General features: G+C 34.7%; 1 long non-coding RNA gene across 1 annotated transcript; it reads left to right on the top strand.

Annotated features, from left to right (window-relative positions):
* The first annotated feature begins 11330 nt into the window (after positions 1–11330).
* LOC125473501 lies at positions 11331–11966 on the top strand. Its single transcript, XR_007255370.1, has 2 exons — positions 11331–11645; positions 11833–11966. It is a non-coding gene; the product is annotated as an uncharacterized LOC125473501 (long non-coding RNA).
* Positions 11967–19944: the final 7978 nt, after the last annotated feature.

The following is a 19944-nucleotide window of genomic DNA, read 5'->3' on the forward strand; positions in this document are numbered from 1 at the left end:
TACACACAATGGTCAGCAAATCTCTGAACACTAAAACAACACAAAATATATTTCATATAACTTCACTAGTTTTGAATCATTTCAAGGAGAGACAAAAGCCCAAACCTCAACAAACCTAGCCCAAAAACAAGCAAACCAAAATTTTAAAATTTCAGCCATGGCCTCAATAGACTTGTTAGTTAACCAGGCCAAAACTATAAAGTGACAAACTAGGCCTAAACTTTAAAGTGACACTATCTATAAGAAAAATACAAAGAAGAAGGTGGAGAGAGAGAAAGAGAGACATGGGTAGAAAGGAGAAGGAAGAGAGATAAAAATGGAGCAGGAAGAAAAAAAAAAAAAGGACATGAAACTATAAAACGTATGGATAAGAATATAGAGACTTAGAGTAAAATTGTAAACGGAAAAATAATTAAAAAATAATCATGATATTGCATGTGACGTGAATAAGTTTAATCTCTCTCACAAATAAATAAAAAACTTAGTCTCTCTCAAAAATATATAATCTTATCTAATTACATGTTAACAAAATATCTCCCCTAAAGAAAGGATTTAAATGCATATGTGATGGAGTTTTCTCACTTTAGATCATTGTGAACCCCGACTCATGATTAAACAGTAGTCCTACAAGTCTACCGTCTCTGTGTGGATACTTGATTAATAAAGACAGGAACAGAGGAGGAGTAGTTGCTTTACATGTTCATCCAAATGATGTAGTTCTTTGATCACCTTGTAGAAATTTGTACTTATAATCTCATTTCTCCTTGTAGGTTTATATATCTGAATAAAACCAAGTTTTTAGGTAATTAATGTTGAATTTCATATTACTTCTTTCATTCACGTATCTGAAAAAGGCCTGGATTTAACTGAAAAGGTACACCTCATGCCTTTCTCACAGATGCCCACGCGAGCAGTCTCCTCCTTCCCAGCAGGCGAATCAGTCTCAGCAGCAGAGGGAGTGGGCCTTAGCGCCACTTTAGCAGCAGAGTCCACCTTATCGCTTTTCATAATAGCAAACCTTTCCGAATGAGAACCACACTTAGCTCCCAACGGACGTCTTGGCACAGATTTCGGCATTGGGGGCATGATAAGACCTCTACACTAAGCAATACTATCAACAATCAAATTAGCCATTCTCGACATAGCAGGCGCCACAGGCTCAGATCTAGTAGCCTCATTTTTCTTCCCATTGGAAGAAGTCATGTCAATCACAGGCCTTTCGACAGCAGGTAGACCATCACGAGCAGCGGAGGAAGTCTTCAGTTTTTTCTTAACCAGCATCTCTTGAGCAAACTGGGAAGATCTCTTCTTTCTACCTTCATTCACAGTAGGCTCCACGATAGTGATCAGACGAGCCAAAGTATCCACCTTGATCTTCTTTACCTTTTCTCTCGAGAGCAACCCACATTTCTCCCGGTGAAGAGAACTAAGTAGCCAACACTATTCACGATACTCAGCAAGGGAACTCAACCCATACTAGCTTTTTCCTCATTTTTTCTCTCAGACCAAGCAGGCAAGAAGCCTGCATGCCCAGCATTCCAACAGCCTATGAGGCCCTCGACCTCCTTATTTCTCTCAATCGCCGGCCTGGTCCCCATCAAGTCCAAAAAGCTATAAGACATGAGCCATGTGACTCGCCTAGCATTGCGCCCTAGCGCCTCAATCCGTGGCACCAGTTGCACAAGATGCCCTTGGCTCTAGCTAAGCCAAGTAGCCCAAGCAGTGGTCCTTACCATAACAGCTCCTCGCCCTACGCCGAGCCTACTCCTGGCCTCTGCTAGCAGATGTGCCGCACCACCTTGATGGCTGCCCCACGACAGCATTATCCAAGAAGAAGACAAGAAAAATTAAATTTTTCTTACCTTGGTGCGGCGTGGAGAAGATGAAGAAAGCAGCGAAAGACAGTCATTTGCACGGGCAAGTGTAGAAGATTGCTAAGGGAGGGGAACAAATATCCTCTAGCTCTCTCTCTCTTGCAGGGTAGAATAAATTGATCTCCAAAGTTGATTTAATAACCCACTTAAGGTGGACTTAAATAGGCTTTGAGAGAAATTTATTTCCTTTTCCTAGAATGATCTAATTTCATATTAAAGAGGGAATCTACATCAAAACAGGAAGCAATCTTAAGTTTCCTAGAGCAAGAAGATCTCTACACCTGCTGCCCTTTCCTACGAGCAACCCAGCAGGTGTGGGGGTATTTGTGGAGCCAAAATAATCACAAGGCGACACGTGGATTTTTGGTAAAAATGACAAAATCACCCTTAAGACACACCGGTTGTCTTACGCGCGAGCAGTGGACAATCAGTAAGAGTGTCCAAAATAGGTAACAAATTCCAAATTATCTCATCCATCCTCATCTTAGGTAATTACTTCATAACCTACAAATTATTCCATATAAATGGAGATTAATTGGCTAATTAATGAATTAATTCCTAATTAATCCATTAATCACCAATTAAATCACCCATTTTCACACAAAAAACTCTAAGGGCCAGCCACCTCCATTCCCTATATATATGATCCTATTTTCTCTAAAAAGCTAGTTCTTCACTCTTGTTCAAATTCTCCAAAACTCTCAAACACTTCTCTCTCTAAATTCAAACTTTAGTATCGGAGGTTCTTCGGCCAAAGCCCCTCCCCCCCATTCGTCTTGGGCGCGTGAGGCTCTTGGCCTTGACCTAAGGTGTTAATTATTTTGTAGGTGCAATTTTGCCTAGAAGAAGAAGGCGGAAATTTGCATCCACACAAATATCATATCCAATTCACTGCAAACCCACATGAACATACAATTTGCCAATTGATAGTAAAAAGAGATGCTATCTTTTTCAATCACATGTACTCAAAATTAAGAAATGTTATTTGACCTCACTTCTTGCCATTTCACCAAAAAGGAATTTGGCCTCACTTCATTCGACCGGGAATTAATTAAAAACAGATATGCAATGAAATACCATTGTTTGTAACGAAAGAGGTGAGGGAGGAAAAGAATAAAACTTTGGATAACAAGAACTGTGGAAATTGAAGATTTGTATTTGTAACAACTAAACAAGATCATTGACTGCAGATATTACACCGATCTATAGTTGCATAAGACAAATCACAAATTTACAACAACCCACAATAAAAATGGAATTTGAAATTGGGTACAAGAAATACGATTGTAATCTACCTTAAACGACGTAGGCGGATGAAGAGGGAGTCGAAAGAGGACCCGGTTCCATCCTGAGCTCGGTTGGGCTCTTTTATTGTGAGCCGTTCAATTAAAATCTAACAGCTTAAAATTGGTCCGCACCTTAGGAGTGGCCGGTTGCGCAATAGGAGGTGCACGCCGCAGCTTTTAATGCCTATAAATGGGAAGCAATTGTAACCTGACGAATATCTGGCTCCATCTCGAGGTCGTTTACTAAATCCCATGTTGCAAGCCACACATGAGTTGCCTTCATGCCCTCGCTATTCCCCAAATAAGGGACATACTTTCGTATTCCGTCGATGAAAATATACGTAGAACGACAATGATAAGTCGGTGGTTCAAAAACAAAGATGAACCAATCCTGTTAACATCTCCTCACCTTGCAAATTTAGAGGAATTTCAAAACAAAATTCACTGCATCCAACAAATTCTTCTAAATGATTGTGGGATGGTTAGAGGTGTAGTTGAACCACTTTGGAACTTTATTCCCTGAAAGAACAACTTCAAAGTGATAGCACTGAAGAGATTCTTGCAATAGTAGAGATATATATTTGTGATCTAGTCTCTCTCTCGAGTATATATCAACAAAATTAATTTTCATTTCAACATAAATTAAGAAGAAGATAGACGAACCTCATTCAACAAATTGTTTTCCAACTTTGCCACCTTGTATTCAATTGATAATTTGAGATACTTTAATGGATTTATAAATTCATTGATTTTTATAGAGTTTAATTGATTTGTAGAGATTTCATATAAAATTTTGATTCAATTCTCTTGAAATCTCAAGGAAAGATGTAAGATTTGTGGATGCTTAAAATACATTATGAAATCTCTCAAATTCCCTCTAATTCCTCAACTCTCTCAAATTCTTTAAAATCAATTTCTAATTGAATACACATGGAATGTTATAAACTTCTTTAAAATCTTAATTGAATACACCCAGATTTCTAAGGATTTTAATAAACTATCTTAAAATTCTAATTGAATACACCTTAAATTTCAGATAATCACTTAAAATCTTGATGAAATACTCCTAAATTCATTAAAAGAATTAAAAATCCCTCAAAATCTCAATTGAATACACCCCCTAAAGCAATTAGTCAAGTCCAGAATACCAAGCGTCGGGGGTAGTTTTGGAATTTTATCCAATGATGTGCAACCAACCAGATATAAGAAATCTAGTTAAGGACTTGAATTTCCCGAAGCCTCTTCGAACCGCTCAATCTAAGTTCCTCCAAGTTGACAAATTTGCCAAGGAAATCACTTTCTGATAAATTACATCCTTTAAGATCAAGATCGTATAAGTTGGGAAGGTGTGTGATACACTTGTCATCTGAAATATCCAAATCAGTTGTGATCAGTTTTGGATATCCGAAGATACATATATTTGTAAGGTTCGCACAACCTTTTGCTTTCATCCTTTCAAGATCAGTAAGGTATGCAATTGATGAAGGCAATTATCTTATGCCACTTTTTTCCATACCCAAATACCACAGGGATTTCATCTCGTCCTCCTCTCTTTCTGGGAACCTCTCGAGACTTGTGCAACCTTTGAGATCAAGCTTTTAAAGGGATCTCAAACCAAGTCTTGTTGCAAATCTCCTAAGCTTAGAGCACCCACTAATAACCAATACTTCAAGTTTATCAAGGAATCCAATAGAATCATCAACCTCAACCAAACTTTTACAATTACCTAAATTTAAGGACTTTATGTTTGGGCTTCCGAATAAGTCAGAGATTTTTTCCAAGAATTTGCAACTACTTAAATTCATTCATTTAAGCTTATCCAATTTCTATAAAACCAAAATAAAAAACAGAATAAAAGTTTGCATGCCTTAAAAAGAATATAATAACACACTTGAGTTTTTTTTTTTTTTGGGAAATAAAATATATGTTTTAATAAATATTGGTTCAAAATAATTTAAAGTATGTACCTTAAATTCTTTCAATTGTCTTATGTAACTGTATGACACATCAAACTTAACGAGACCTCTTGGATGAAAATTGGACGGCAAATTGAGCACAACCGCATGCTTAACATCAATAATGGATCGTCCACCCAAGTCAATCCACCTTAAACTGTTGGGCAAATAATCAATGCCTAAAGAAAAGTGTGCATTACGGTTTATAAAAATTTCAAGATTTACCATCCTCAAGAAGCTTTCTGGATTCAAGGGTATCATCACATCTAATTCAAGCAGCTCTACCACAATGCTTCTAATTTTCTTTGTTCCCTAAGAAGGAAAAAAAAATGAAATATTGTTAACAAACCATGTCGTTTAATTAACAAACAAAAGACAATCCCTGTTTTAAATTTTTATTTTTTCTTTTCTAGATCATGCCAATCAAATGTATGAACATATATTCTACTTACCTGGTTTCAGTTAGAACATTGTACTCATCTTCATAAAATCACAACCTACTCCACTCGCCTAGTTCATAGAGCGATTCTACCCAAACTATATGCTTACCCATTTGTTCTAGCAAATCATGCATCAAAATTGTATTCTCTTCAATAGTTATAATGGTTTTCTCAACGAGTTCTTCAATACAATCTTGACGTACACCGAGCTTTGAACTTCTTAATATTTGTAACACTTCGTCTTTCCACTCTTAAAGAAACATGCAATGTCTAGGAAAACTTGTTGCAAGCCATAATCTCAAGCATCATAAGTTTTTCGAAGTATTATTTGAATATTTGTATAAGGTTCTTCATCGTAAGAATTGTAACCATCCAATATAGTTTGACAACGATCTATACGTTTATTATACATATGAGAACCTATAATATTAAGAGCCAACGGAAGGCCTTGAGCATAGGCTATTGCACGTCTTGCAGTCTCAAGTCATCCTTCGGAGGTTCATTACTTCCAAAGGCATTCAAACTTTGTTTGTACCATAATTGACCAATCCCGAAACTACTAAACACCGATCAACAGCATACCGTCAAGGACTCACAAGACTTTTCCTCCAACCAGGAGGCCAATCACAACATGACACATGTCGGTATCAGAGGCCAATCACAGCGCAACACGTGTCGATATCAGAGGCCAATCACAACACGACACGTGTCAATGTCACAACAAAACTAGAAACTCTCTTCTATAAAAGGAGATCATTCTCCCACAATACCCTAATATCATTTGTACTAAACTATTCACTAGAACTCACAAAAAGAGAGCTTGAACCTATGTATTTATGTAAACCCTTCACAACTAATGAGAACTCATCTACTCTGTCGACGTAGCCAATCTGGGTGAACCACGTACATCTTGTGTTATTTGCTTCCCTGTCTCTATTCATTTACATACTTATCCACACTAATGACCAGAGCAACCTAGCGAAGGTTACAAACTTGACACTTTCCGTTGTACCAAAGTCTTCGCCGATTTTATGCATCAACAAACTTAAAAGCTCAAGAGCTTTGCCTTCTTCTAACGTTTGGACCTCGTATACCAACTTGACTCCATAAGAGTCCAACAATCCTCTATCTTTTGTGGTAATGATTACTCTGCTACTCTCACCGAACCAACTGATCTCTTGACCCAAGTTGTTTAACTGCTTCAATTGATCCACATCATCAAGAATTAAGAGAATCTTCTTTTGACTCAACTGATTCTTAATAAGACTAATTCCTTCAAGAATTAAGAAAACAACTACCTCCAAACTTATGAACAATTGCATTATGAACAGCTTTTGCAATTGTGATCTTGCCTATTCCCGATGTCCCCCAAATCCCAACCACACAACGATCATTTCCACGACACCTAAAAGCTCTTCCACCTTTTCTACACAGGACTCTATTCCAACTAGGTGTTTGGCCACATGCAAATATGTGCGATTTAATACTTGGGTTGAAATCTCCTCAACGATGCCGCTAATAAATGTAGTTTCATACCTACCAAAAAAAAATTAATGACACATTTAATTTTGTTTGCATGGTACTCTAATGACACAGCCAATGTCGTGGCCTATTTCATTAAATTTAACCCTTTTTTTTATGGTCTAATCCATTGATGACTTTTTTTGGCCGAAAACTAATTATTATTACTTTTTTTTAATTCTTATATTGTAACCCAAAATTTTCAGAATAGAATCTTCTCCGGATCCTCTTTGTGGGGATCCGGATGATCAATCAATCGTGTTTGTTCATCGTACATCGTGCGGTTAGAAATCATACATCAATTGTGTTCGTTGATCGTACATCTTACAATTTCCATATTTAAAATTGAATACAAATAATACCTAACAAAAATTAGTCCCACAATATACGATAAATGGACACGATTGATTGATCCCCATATCCCTACAAAGAGAATCCGGAGAGGTTCTTGTCCAAAATTTTCAGCCCTCAAAATGCATATCAATCACTAGCGTCTTGCTACAAGTTGGCAATTGGCTCTTTTTTATTTTTTTATTTTTTTTAATTTTACTTATTTTAAATATTATTATTATTATTTTATTAAAATATATTTTATTGAACAAATAATATATGTTATATTAAAAATAATAAGAAAGAACTTTGCTGTTGAAAAAATCAGCTGCAGCTCCTGCTGCTCACCAATCACAGATGGACACGTGTCCAATCTGTGATTAAAAAATCAATCACTTAGACACGTGTCCATCTGTGATTGGTGAGCAGCATAAGCTGCTGCTGATTTTTCAGCAACCAAGTTCCATTCAAATAATAAACGAAACTACCCACAATCCTACTATGTGAATTTCTTTTTTATTTTTTGAAATCTTATTGGGAGAAGGGTGATTTGGGTATTATGAAAGTTTCATCATCTTTGGCATCTCCCTTTATATATATGTAGATGAAATAATGTACACATAATAAGTTGTTACTTAACCCCATTTTTAATCATTGAGGTAATCTAATATACTTGTTATCTATAATCAAGATCCATCACTCACATTTCAGGCATATTTAGTAAGTCAAGCCACGCATCAAGTTTTTGTAAACCGTTCTAAACCAAATCAAACCGACTACTCACATATTTGTTCTTATATTAATTTCATTTCACCCATTTAGTGCTCTTATTGGCTAATAACTAGATAAGGATGTTGAATATAAGGATATTGATATCGTAGAGTTATATTAAAGTTTGATGACATGATGAATTTTAGGATGCATTGTTTGATGTACTAAAAAATGTTTAATATGTTGCAGATTTTGGAATTTTTTGTTGTTGTTGGGCTACGCTAAGTGCTAATAAAGTAAAAAAAAAAAAATTGCAAAAGAAAAAAGAAAAATTTAGGCCTAAAACCGCTCAAATCAAACCTAACCAAATTGTTGATTATGGTTTTGTTTGGTTCGGTTCCCTTTGACTTTCTACATTTAAGGATATGTACGAGCTCGTCCAAGCACCATCTTGGACATGCATAGTTTTCAGAGAATATGATGATAGAAATTCTTGACTTTTCAATTGCTTTGAGAAGAGTCGGTGATATTTCTTTTCTTGTTGGAAGTTCATGATGATCAATGAAGGTGTTGATTCAGTGAGGGACCAAGGCATGATATAAATGATCTGTAAATTGGTGCGTGTATCCTCACCTTTAAAACTCAAAAACACATCGTATCTCCATGAAGGAGTACTGCTCAAGGAAGAAGAAGAGACGAGTTGATTGGCCATAGGAGAGTTAAAGCCAGATGAACTAAAGAAAAGAGCCTCTCAAAGAATTGGAATATGCGGTATGGTATGGACAATGGACTCTCTTGTTATATGTATCAATCCTCATGCCCTTCTCCCTACCAACGAAGCAATTTCCTACGTACTATCTTTGGACAATGGACTCTCTTGTTATATATATCAATTCTCATGCCTTTCTCCCTACCAACGAAGCAATTTCTTACCTACTACCTTTCAATGTGAATGTGATAAAGTAGAAGAATTGGAGTTCACACGAAATTTCATATCTTTCGTTGCAATTTCAATTCATCAAACCTGTTTCTTTTTTTTTTTTTTTTTCCGTTATTGACGCGCACTTTTTTTCATCTGACAACACTAACACGATGCAACAAAATTCTAAAATGATCGTATGTCAAACCAATCATAATGCAACAAAAGTATTTCATATTATAGAGCTTTTCTCCTGCTATTATAACAGCAAACATAACCTGACATGCGAGAAAGTTAAAATGATCGAAATTGAGTGATTGAATTACAATATTACCATGATTCCATGCCCAACATAGATACTTTTTCTTTTTGACCCGCCCACCTTAGTCTTTATCTGGGTGTATTCCTCGTCCCTTCACACTTTTATTAGTTGGGAACAGCTCAGCTACAATTATTCACCTTTTTCTTTCAGTTACATGATAAAATGATTCTCTTGAACAAATCATCTTTCTTTCTCTTTTTCTGTTTATGTGAGAAGAATAAAGACAAGAATATCATGCAAAGCGTACTGATGAAATGCGATTCCTTTTACATAAAAAAAAAAAAAAAAATTAACTAGCACCACAAATCTGCAGGAAATCAAATTAACCATTGGCATGCCATCAATTGTGCATGTTTGGATTATTATTTTTATACAACAATACATTTACACTATGTGAGGTGAAAGGTTTAGACTAAGTAACATAATAATGACGGTCCAACCAAAACATATTGGTATGGAACTCATAATCAATACAATTTAGATTTAGAAGCTACGATTTCATAGATATTCTTCTTTCAATACGATTTCGACTCGTTTCGCACTTGTATGGTCCAAATTCAAGCTGCAAACGATTCCGTTAGGATTTTGATCTATTGAGATCCGAAGTAATTTAGTATTCTTGAGCGCTGAATCGTTTGCTGCGATTGGATTGAATTGTTTCAATTTGCCTTTTTTTTTTTTTTTTTTTTCATTTTTCTGAGTTTGTTTTTTATTTTGTTTTGGAATAACTGATTGGACTGATTTTTAATGTATAATTTGGACTTCTGCGATTTCAGAGATTTGAGGTTGCGATTACGAATATTGGAGCTTCGATTTCGAAGGTTTGAGACAGGGATTTTGAACATTTTAGGCTACGATTTATTAGTTTTGATATTGCGATTGAGTTAATTTGTAAGACCTCGTTTGGTAACTCAAACTGTACTAATTATTTTAGTCAGATAAGATAAATAGTCATCGAATTGGATTGACTAAATTAGTCATACGTTTGGTGCAATATCGGACTAAAGATCAACTATTTAATACTGTGTTTGGTACCGTACCATATAAATCGTATTGTTATTATTTTTTTGGGAACTGTTATTATCACTCCAAAAATCTCATTCTACACTCCTTACAAGTGTATTTTTTTTTCTAATTATATAAAATTTGGAGTACCAAATAAGATTTTAGAAGTGCTAATAACAATTCACATTTTTTTTTTATTTTATGAAAATACAATTTCCATATTAGTTTTAAGAAAAAAATTGTTAATAAATTGAATAAAAGGGAAAAGAAATTGATAGAATAATCCACAAATGAGTTCGTTTTGATCTTTGTTTGTGCACATTTCTCCATCTTGCTTGCCTTGAATAGCTTGTACGAAGCCCTGATCTTGATCAGCTTCCCTCTCGTTGCCGCGTTCTTCCACTGCAGCACTGGAGTCTTCCTCCAGATGCAAAAATTGAATCAGAAATCTCGATTCGAGCACCTTAATTGAAAACCCAGAAGTAAAAGAATGGAGAAAATGAAGAAATCGATATGAAATCGCGAATTAAAGTGCCTGAAAGTAGAAAACCCAGAAGCAAAAAAAGTGAAGAAACCGGGATCTGAAATTACGAATTAAAGTAACTGAAAGTATGGAGGATGAGTGACGGTTATAGTATTGGGTTTTGGCTGTACGGGGTTCCTCTCTTATGGAGTTTTGAGTTTCGTTTGCCTAGCTGGCTGTCCTTCCTTCTTGGGCTCCTCCGTCACCGAAGCCTCTACTGGCAGTTAGGATAGAGGGAGGGAGAAAGAGCAGGAACACCTTGGTCGCGATGCGTAGGAGTAGAGAGGGTTAGAGAGAAGCGAACGCCCGACTAAATTATACCGGCGTATAAGAAAGGATAACCAAGCTGGTGTAGGCTGTATTAAATTGTGAGACCGGATTGTTTTGTCCAGTAGCTATTTTACACATTATGCACCAAACGCTGGGTTCGTATTATTTGCATTATTCGGTCCCTTATACGAGCTATCAAACAAGACCCAAGTCACAAACTTAAGCTGATTCTACTCTAAAACACTTTCATAAACACAGTGTATTTCCTATTTTGCCCTCGTTTAATTTCTATTCCGTGTTTTTTCTTCCTTCCCTCTCTTCCTCTCGCTCTTCTCTGTGCGGCTTTCGGTGCCAAAGTCCGGCGAGCTTTTCCCGGCCGAACGCCGGTTAACCGGACCTTGCTGTTACCACCAAGCTTTTCCCCATTATCTCAGGAACTAAAACCACCCATTTCATGTCTCGATTCGCTACGTTTGAGGTGAATCGTAGGTAAGTTGCTGTACGGCTTTTCCGGTGAGGCTTTTTGAGTCTTCGTACCAGTTCCACCCCGCACGTGTGGCAGTTTTCAATCTCTTCGACCTTTACTTAGGAGTGATTTCAATTTTCACTCTCTCTGCATTTTTTTTTAATTTGTGAATTCAATCGGAAATTATATATTTTCCTACTTTTTTTGCAGAGCAGCCGCCAAAAGCCTGAGGGTTCAGTTCGAGAACCTCCGTAAGTGGGTTTATTTTCTCAAATATTTGTTTTTTGGATGTGTAATTAGTTTGTATTATATTAATTTAATTTATATTAATGTGCTTTTTAATCTTTCACATTGCACAAACATCGTTGAATGATGATACGAAAAAAAAAAAAAAGTAAAAATATTGAATCGGAAATCCATTATTTAAAGAATTTACTATTATGAATTATCCAAGAACAAGTCACAGAAGTATTTACTTGCTCTTAATGCCAATTAGGAATTGATTCAAACAATATGATTGTTTGCCATCAGCTGCATAATGGTAACTAAATAGGAATTGAGGTGGTGTTTGTTAAAATTTCAAAATCTCATTACCGCGCATTATCTGCCTGCATTTCCGATGATCATCCGCTGGCTCCAAAGATAAGGAAAGCCACCTCTTCCCAAGACTACTCGTAGGTCCCAAAGTCAAGGGAAGCCGTTTGTTTTGGTTGCGCAATAAGAGGTGCACCCCGCAGCTTTTAATGTTTGCAGATTTGGGGAAGCGAAATATAACCTGACAAATATCTCCCTGCTGCTTGAGCTTGTACATCGTGAATTATGTGTGATCATAAATTATTTTAAATATTTTTATTTAAAATATTTTTATCTATAAATTATGTCTGTTCATTGTACATCGTGTGATTATAAATTATTTTCAATATTTTTATTTAAAATTAAACACAAACAGTACTTGACAAAAACTGACCGCACAATATACTATAAATAGACATGAACATTTAAGATTCTCACCAAAAGAATACGAAGAGGATCTTGTTGGCTTTCGAAATATTTTTAAGAGTTTAGAGGACAAATAATGGGTGGCATGTGGCAGCTATAAATGGTTGACCTGGCCACGTGGCAAATAGATAGCTAGCCAACTAAGGACGTTGATCTTGTTTGCTGACATGTGGTAGCACATAGAGAATTTTGATTGGGCCACAATGAAAAAGAAAAGAATGAAGAGGAGAACACCCTTTGTTTTCTGAGTCAAGGAACTATGTAGCCTTCCAACTTCACTATATTTTCATAACTTGAGTTAAGTCAGATGACAATACAGTTTTCATCTCAGTGATCAAGGAGTCAAATCCAAGCATCTAAGGCTTCAGATCAATTTAGAGAATTAAGGGATTCAAGAGATGTATGTGAAGTTTAATGGTGATTATTGTATTGTGGTAAACTTTGTTTTATTGTGTATTTGACTCGTAAATTAATAAATCAATTTCAATTCATTCCGACCTACTAGTCTACTTATGCTTCATCGTTTTTAAATGAACTATTTTTCAAAATTCGTTTTAGTTTCTTTTTATTTATTTTATTTTTACTCGCGCATTGGGTGTGGGGTCAATTCCTTCACCGATTTCAAATTAGGCCATGACAATGACAGAGAATTCATAAAAAATCTAATTTTGAGAGAATCTTTTTAACAATTTTTACAGAAAATATATATTAATTATTACTTTCAGTGAACTTTAGATACAAGCTAACCCATGTGCAAGACACATTCAAACAGTTCGAATGCGGTCTTTCATGCTCATTCTCGTCACATTAAAATAGAGGTAAATCATGTGTGGCTCATTATTCAACCTAGCTATTAATTAATTCCAGCGAATAAAAAGCAAAGATGTGGGCTTTGAAAATAGGGAAATGGTTCGGAATTATAAATTCATTGGTGAAGAAAGGCCACATGTCACATTCCGGTCCGGGGCAGATCACTTCCCGAGCCCGCTCCACCATCGTAATACGATATTATCCACTTTAGATCCTGATCATGTCCTCATGGTTTTGTTTCTGGGAACTCACACGAGAACTTCCTGATGGGTCACTCATCTTGGGAGTGCTTTCGCGCGCTACTCGCTTAACTTCGGAGTTTCGATGAAACCCAAAGCTAGTGAGCTCTCAAAGGACCACTCTCCTAGACGATGTGGGATGTCACACCACAGGTGATGACAAATATCAATGAATAATAGAATACAGACAAACCATAGTGAGTCGGTCACTCGTCAGAGAAGCAAAAAGTTTCAAAAAGTAAAACAAAACAAATGAATAAGACAAATTCTTCGTCAAATTAAAGATCGCGTACCAAATGTCGTCTGTGATTATTACATCGAAAGTAGTAAGTAGTAGCTTGGAACGAAACTTCATCTCCTTTAATTTAAAAATAACGTGAAGAGACTGAATTTGTAGATTAAATTTATAAAGTAATTAATGTGTCATCAATAAAAAAATAAGCATGTTAATCAATATCTAAGTAATAACACAATCGTTAACTTTCATGTAATTTACTTTATAAATTTAGCTTTCTTAACCTTACCTTTAAATTAATACCCATTTTTGAAATGAAATTTCCAAGAAGGTCCCTATCTTTCAACTTGACCACATTCACATTGAAAGGTCACCAGTATCTAGGAAACTGCTCCGTAGGTAGGGAGAACAGCATTTCTTTTCCATGCATTTTTTTATGTGCTTCATATTCTTTTACGGTGTTGTATGGGTATTTTTTTTTTGTCCATTTATAATGTAAATATATTGTTGTATAAAAATAAAAATCCAAACATGTACATTTGATGGCATGCCAGTGGTTAATTTGATTTCCTGTAGATTTGTGGTAGCTAATTAATAAGTTTTTATATAAAAGAAATTGCATTTCATCATTACGCTTTGCATGATGTACTTGTCTTTATTTTTCTCACATAAAAAGAAAAAGAGAAAGGAAAAGTGATTTGTCCAAGAGAATCATTTTATCATGTAACCTGGAAAAAAAAAGATGAATATTTGTAGATGAGCTGTTCCTAACTAATAACAGTATTGATGTATATATTTGGCATACAGAAAAATAATGCATCAGTAACAAAAAAAAAAAACAAATTATTTCGAAATGGAGTTACACCGAAAGAGTGAAAATTTTTTGTGTCAACCGTCAACTTTAATCCTTCCGCTTCATCACATTCACATTGAAAGGTGGTAAGTAGGAAGCTGCCACGTAGGTAGGGAGGAAAGCTTGAGGACTTGTACATATATAACAAGAGAGAGTCCATTGTCCATACACCAAATCATACTGCATATTCCAATTCTTTGAGAGGCTCCTTTTCTTTTTTAATTTATGGTTTGGCTTTAATTCTCCTATGGCCAATCAACTTGTCCCTTCTTCTTCCTTCAGCGGTACTCCTTCATGGACATATGATGTCTTTTTGAGCTTTAGAGGAAAGGATACACGCATCAATTTTACAGATCATCTATACCATGCCTTGGTCCGTCACGGAATCAACACCTTCATTGATTATCTTGAACTTCCAACAGGAGAAAAAATATCACCGACTCTTCTCGAAGCAATTGAAAAGTCGAGAATTTCTGTCATCGTATTTTCTGAAAACTACGCATCTTCAAAATGGTGCTTGGACGAGCTCGTACATATCCTTGAATGTAGAAAGTCAAAGGACAAATGACAAGGCCAATTTTCTACAAGGTGTATCCATCGGATGTCCGACACCAAACAAATAGTTATGGTGCTGCGTTTGCTGACCATAGTAGTAAATATGAGAATGACCTGGAAAAGGTGCAAAGATGGAGGACAACTTTTATAGAAGTAGCAAATATGAAAGGAGCTACTCTCAATGAGGGAGAGTACGTTTATTTCTAACCTTCTTGTATATGGTTTTTGAGTTGCTTTACTCTTTATTTCAGAATTTACTACTTTCCTTTTACAAATATAATCTTTTTCTCAATCTAATGACATTTAGGGTTATTTTATTCACACCACACGTACAGTTGAATATACTCTACATACTAAATACACTTCACATATTGTTGAATACACTTTAAATACTATATACTATATGATTATGCATGCATTTCTGTTGATTTCAAATTAGAAAGTGACATACAATGCATAAAATAAAGTTTATCAATGGATTTTTACTTTTATTGGTTAGAGTTTTGTTTATAATGGAGGGTGGGAGTGGTTTTGAGAGCTTGAAGAAAAATAATTTTGGGATGCACATTAAAAGTGATTTTGGGGTATTCAAAATTTTTGTTTGGTTTTTAAATCTTCTTAGGCCTAAACAATAATTATATAAATCATTTAATAATATGTAGTGTGCTAATAAAACAAGTCAAGCTAAATCAATAATTTTCAAATAAAGAGAGAATAACAGTTATAAATTAGGGCTCAATTGATATTATTGTATTCTCCTAACAAAAATAAATAAAAAATTGGCAAAATTTTTTTATTGTTGGGAATTTTAGAATTTTTTTAAGAGTTGTGTTGCACATAATAGATGAAATAATATATAGATGAAATAATATACACATAATAAGTTGTTACTTAACCCCATTTTTAATCATTGGGGTAATAATCTAACATACTTGTTATCTATAATCAAGATCCTTCACTCTCAATTCAGACATATTTAGTAAGTCAAGCATGCATCAAAATTTAAGATACAAATTAAAGTTAAAAACCAAATAGAAGTTACAAACTAAATCAAATGGAAGTTGAAGTACAAACTAAAGAAAATTGCAAAAGAAAAATAAAAAATAACAAACCAAACAGAAGTTAAATTTACAAATAAAATGAAAATGAAAAGTGTATCTACATTTTAAAAATTTATTCCTCGGTCAAAATTTCTTCAACTTTGGGATGTAGAAGCATTTGGATACTTAATTGACAATTTCCTTAGTTTTATATATGAAAATTATATATAGTTTTATATTTAATTAATTATATATAAATATAAGTATATATAATAATTATATTGTATGGTACGGTATATCAATGGTATTGATTTTATATCCCAATAACATACCAATTATGTTGGTATGGTACAATTAGCATACCATTACTAATTGGTAACAAAATTGGCACAAAATCATGTGGTACAGTTGATAATTTGGCTAGTATGTTAATGTGGTATAAAAAAATCACACCTAGTAATGAATTGATTGCGGTTACAATTTTAAGTTTTTGTAAACCGTTTTAAACCGATCAAACCGACTACTCACATATTTGTTCTTAATATTAATTTCATTTAACCCATTTAGTACTCTTATTGGCTAATAACTAGATAAGGATGTTGAATATAAATATATTGATATCGTAGAGTTATATTAAGGTTTGATGACATGATGAATTTTAGGATGCATTGTTTGATGTACTAAAAAATGATTAATATGTGGCAGATTTTGGAATTTTTTGTTGTTGTTGGGCTACGCTAAGTGCTAAAAAAGTAAAAAAATTGCAAAAGAAAAAAAATATTAGATTTAGGCCTAAAACCGCTCAAATCAAACCTAACCAAATTGGTGATTATGGTTCGGTTCGGTTCGGTTCGGTTTCTTTAAGAATTTTTTATCAAATTTCAACCAAACTAAATTCTTATATTGTAATTGAGTGAATTCTGAAGTATAAATAGAGCTAGCGAAGAAACTAGAAAACCATATAAAGTAGTATAAGGGTCAGAAATAAACGTACTCGCCCTTGTTGAGAGTAGCTCCCTTCAGAGTTGCTGCTTATGTAAGAGTTGTCCTCCATCTTTGCACCTTCTCCAGGTTATTCTCATATTTGCGGCTATGGTCAACAAACGTAGCACCATAACTATTTCTTTGGTGTCGAACATCCGATGGATCCACCTTGTAGAAAATTGGCCTTGTCATTTGTCCCCTTGACTTTCTACATTCAAGGATATGTACGAGTTTGTCTAAGCACCATCTTGAAGAAGCATAGTTTTCAGAGAATACGATTATAGGAATTCTCGACTATTGAATTGCTTTGAGGTGATATTTCTTCTCCACTTGAAAGTTCACGATGATCAATGAAGATGTTGATTCCGTTTCAACCAAGGTATGGTATAAATGATGTATAAAATTGATGCGTGTATCCTCACCTCTGAAACTCAAAAACACATCGTATCCCCATGAAGGAGTACTGCTCAAGGAAGAAGAAAAGACGAGTTGATTGGCCATACAAGGATTAAAGCCAGACCATAAACTAAAGAAAATAGCCTCTCAAAGAATTGGAATATGCGGTATGGTATGGACAACGGACTCTCTTGTTATATATATCAATCCTCATGCCTTTCTCCCTGCCAACGAGGCAATTTCCTACCTACTACCTTTCAATGTGAATGTGATAAAGTAGAAGAATTGGAGTTGACACGAAATTTCCTCTCTTTCGTTGTAACTTCAATTCATCAAACTTTTTTTTTTGTTACTGACGCGCTTTTTTTTTTTCATCTGACAACACTAACATGACGCAACAAGATGCTAAAATGATCTTATGTTAAACCAATAATGCACGTATAAAAGTTAAAGCACGAAAACACACCATTGACTTGAAATAATGCAACAAAAGTATTCCATATTGTAGAGTATTTTTTTTTCCTACTATTGTCACAACAAACACAACTTAACACGTGAAAAAGTTAAAATAATCGGAATTGGGTGCTTGAATTACAATATCACCATGACTCTGTATTGGACAAAGATACTTTTTTCTTTTTCACCAGCCCACCTTATGGACTGGCTGCAATTGCAACCCAATTGCCTGGTGTGAAATGTGCAACATCGTTAACCATCATTGACGGATAGAATATGGCTCATTTTATTTTAATATAGGACTTGGGTATATGTCAATTAGAGAATAATATATATATTAAAAATTTCAGAAAATATTTTGAAGTACGGTACAATTTCGAACATGTAGCAGATGCTTCTCCATATCTATACGCAGACAAACGGCATGTATTGGAGAATATATGAGCCTATGTTAGAGAATATCAATTGTATGAGAGACTCTTCACCATCAGAGACTTATTAGAGAGAGCTTGAGTATTTGTAGAGATATTGAAAGAATAATCTCAATTAAATATGGAGACTGTCTAGGAGGAAATTTAAAACAAGGAACTTTAATTAAAAGCTTCCGGTATTCTTCACTCTAACGAAAAACCACATTTTTACACTAAAAAATCAATCCTGTTACTATTCACTTTACCTTTATTTTGTCCTTATCGTTAAAACTCAAAGTTTTCAAGTCATTTTCATTAGTTTTCCTTTTAAAATAAGATATCTCATTCTCCAAGGATTATGATTACGTTCCCAAGATATCATAATTTGACTTCAATTAGAGTTTCCCTATTACTTGTAATGGCCTTAAAGCTAATGGAGCCATGCCAGGATACTATGATTTGTGGTAGTACAATCCTGAGCACCCATGTAGTTTACATCTCACTCTAAGGCCTTTTTGGTCATTCTAACCACCCTAAGCGTCACGTGTCATGGCCTAGAAAATCATGGTTCCACTTACTTATAAGCACATGCAATACCTTTTTTTCCCTCAATGTGAGATTCATACTCTAAAAAAATGTGATCAATCCACCATCAATGTGTGATGTGACTTTTATATATTTATATAAAAATAAATCTCTTATTATACTGCGTTTGTCTCAACTTTTAGTGATCCGTTAGAGACTAGTTAACTAACGAATTGTGTAACACATTATCTTAATGGATAGAATTTGAGTTTTGATTTTCCAACCATTAGTTGAATATGTTTATACGATAGGATTCGTTTAGATAAAAAAAATTAACATGAGCATGGTGAATACAAGTCATTTGTCAAAGCTAGTTACAACTATGAGCCAAAACTTACTTGACAATCCAAATGAAAATCAAGCTCAATACATACTCGAATTGTATCAATTCGACCTAGAACCCTAACATTCATCATTAATTTTGCTGAAACTGGACTTGTTATATAAGCCCGTCATTTATATGATTGTAACTTAAAGCTCGATACAACTTGAACTCAACTTTCTTTCAACATGTTCAAGCTTGATTCGTTAAAAGCACAAATTAAATCAAGCCGAAGCTCGATAGTTTTTCTCATATATAAATGATATCGAAAAAATGAGAATAAAACTTATGATCCTAAGAGCGAATACCCTTAACAAAGGACAATACAAGTGCTTTGCTTGCTAAATTTTAAACAAGCTCATTTTTTTTTTTTAACAAACGATAGTATCTACATTGAGGGGTTGAGGGAGTGAACTAAGCCTCATAATGGGTTAGCAA

Source organism: the organism of the source record quoted next, unplaced genomic scaffold (genome assembly GCF_019419815.1).
Source record: "Pyrus x bretschneideri cultivar Hongxiangsu unplaced genomic scaffold, Pyrus_bretschneideri_v1 Contig9, whole genome shotgun sequence".
Lineage (NCBI taxonomy): Eukaryota > Viridiplantae > Streptophyta > Magnoliopsida > Rosales > Rosaceae > Pyrus > Pyrus x bretschneideri.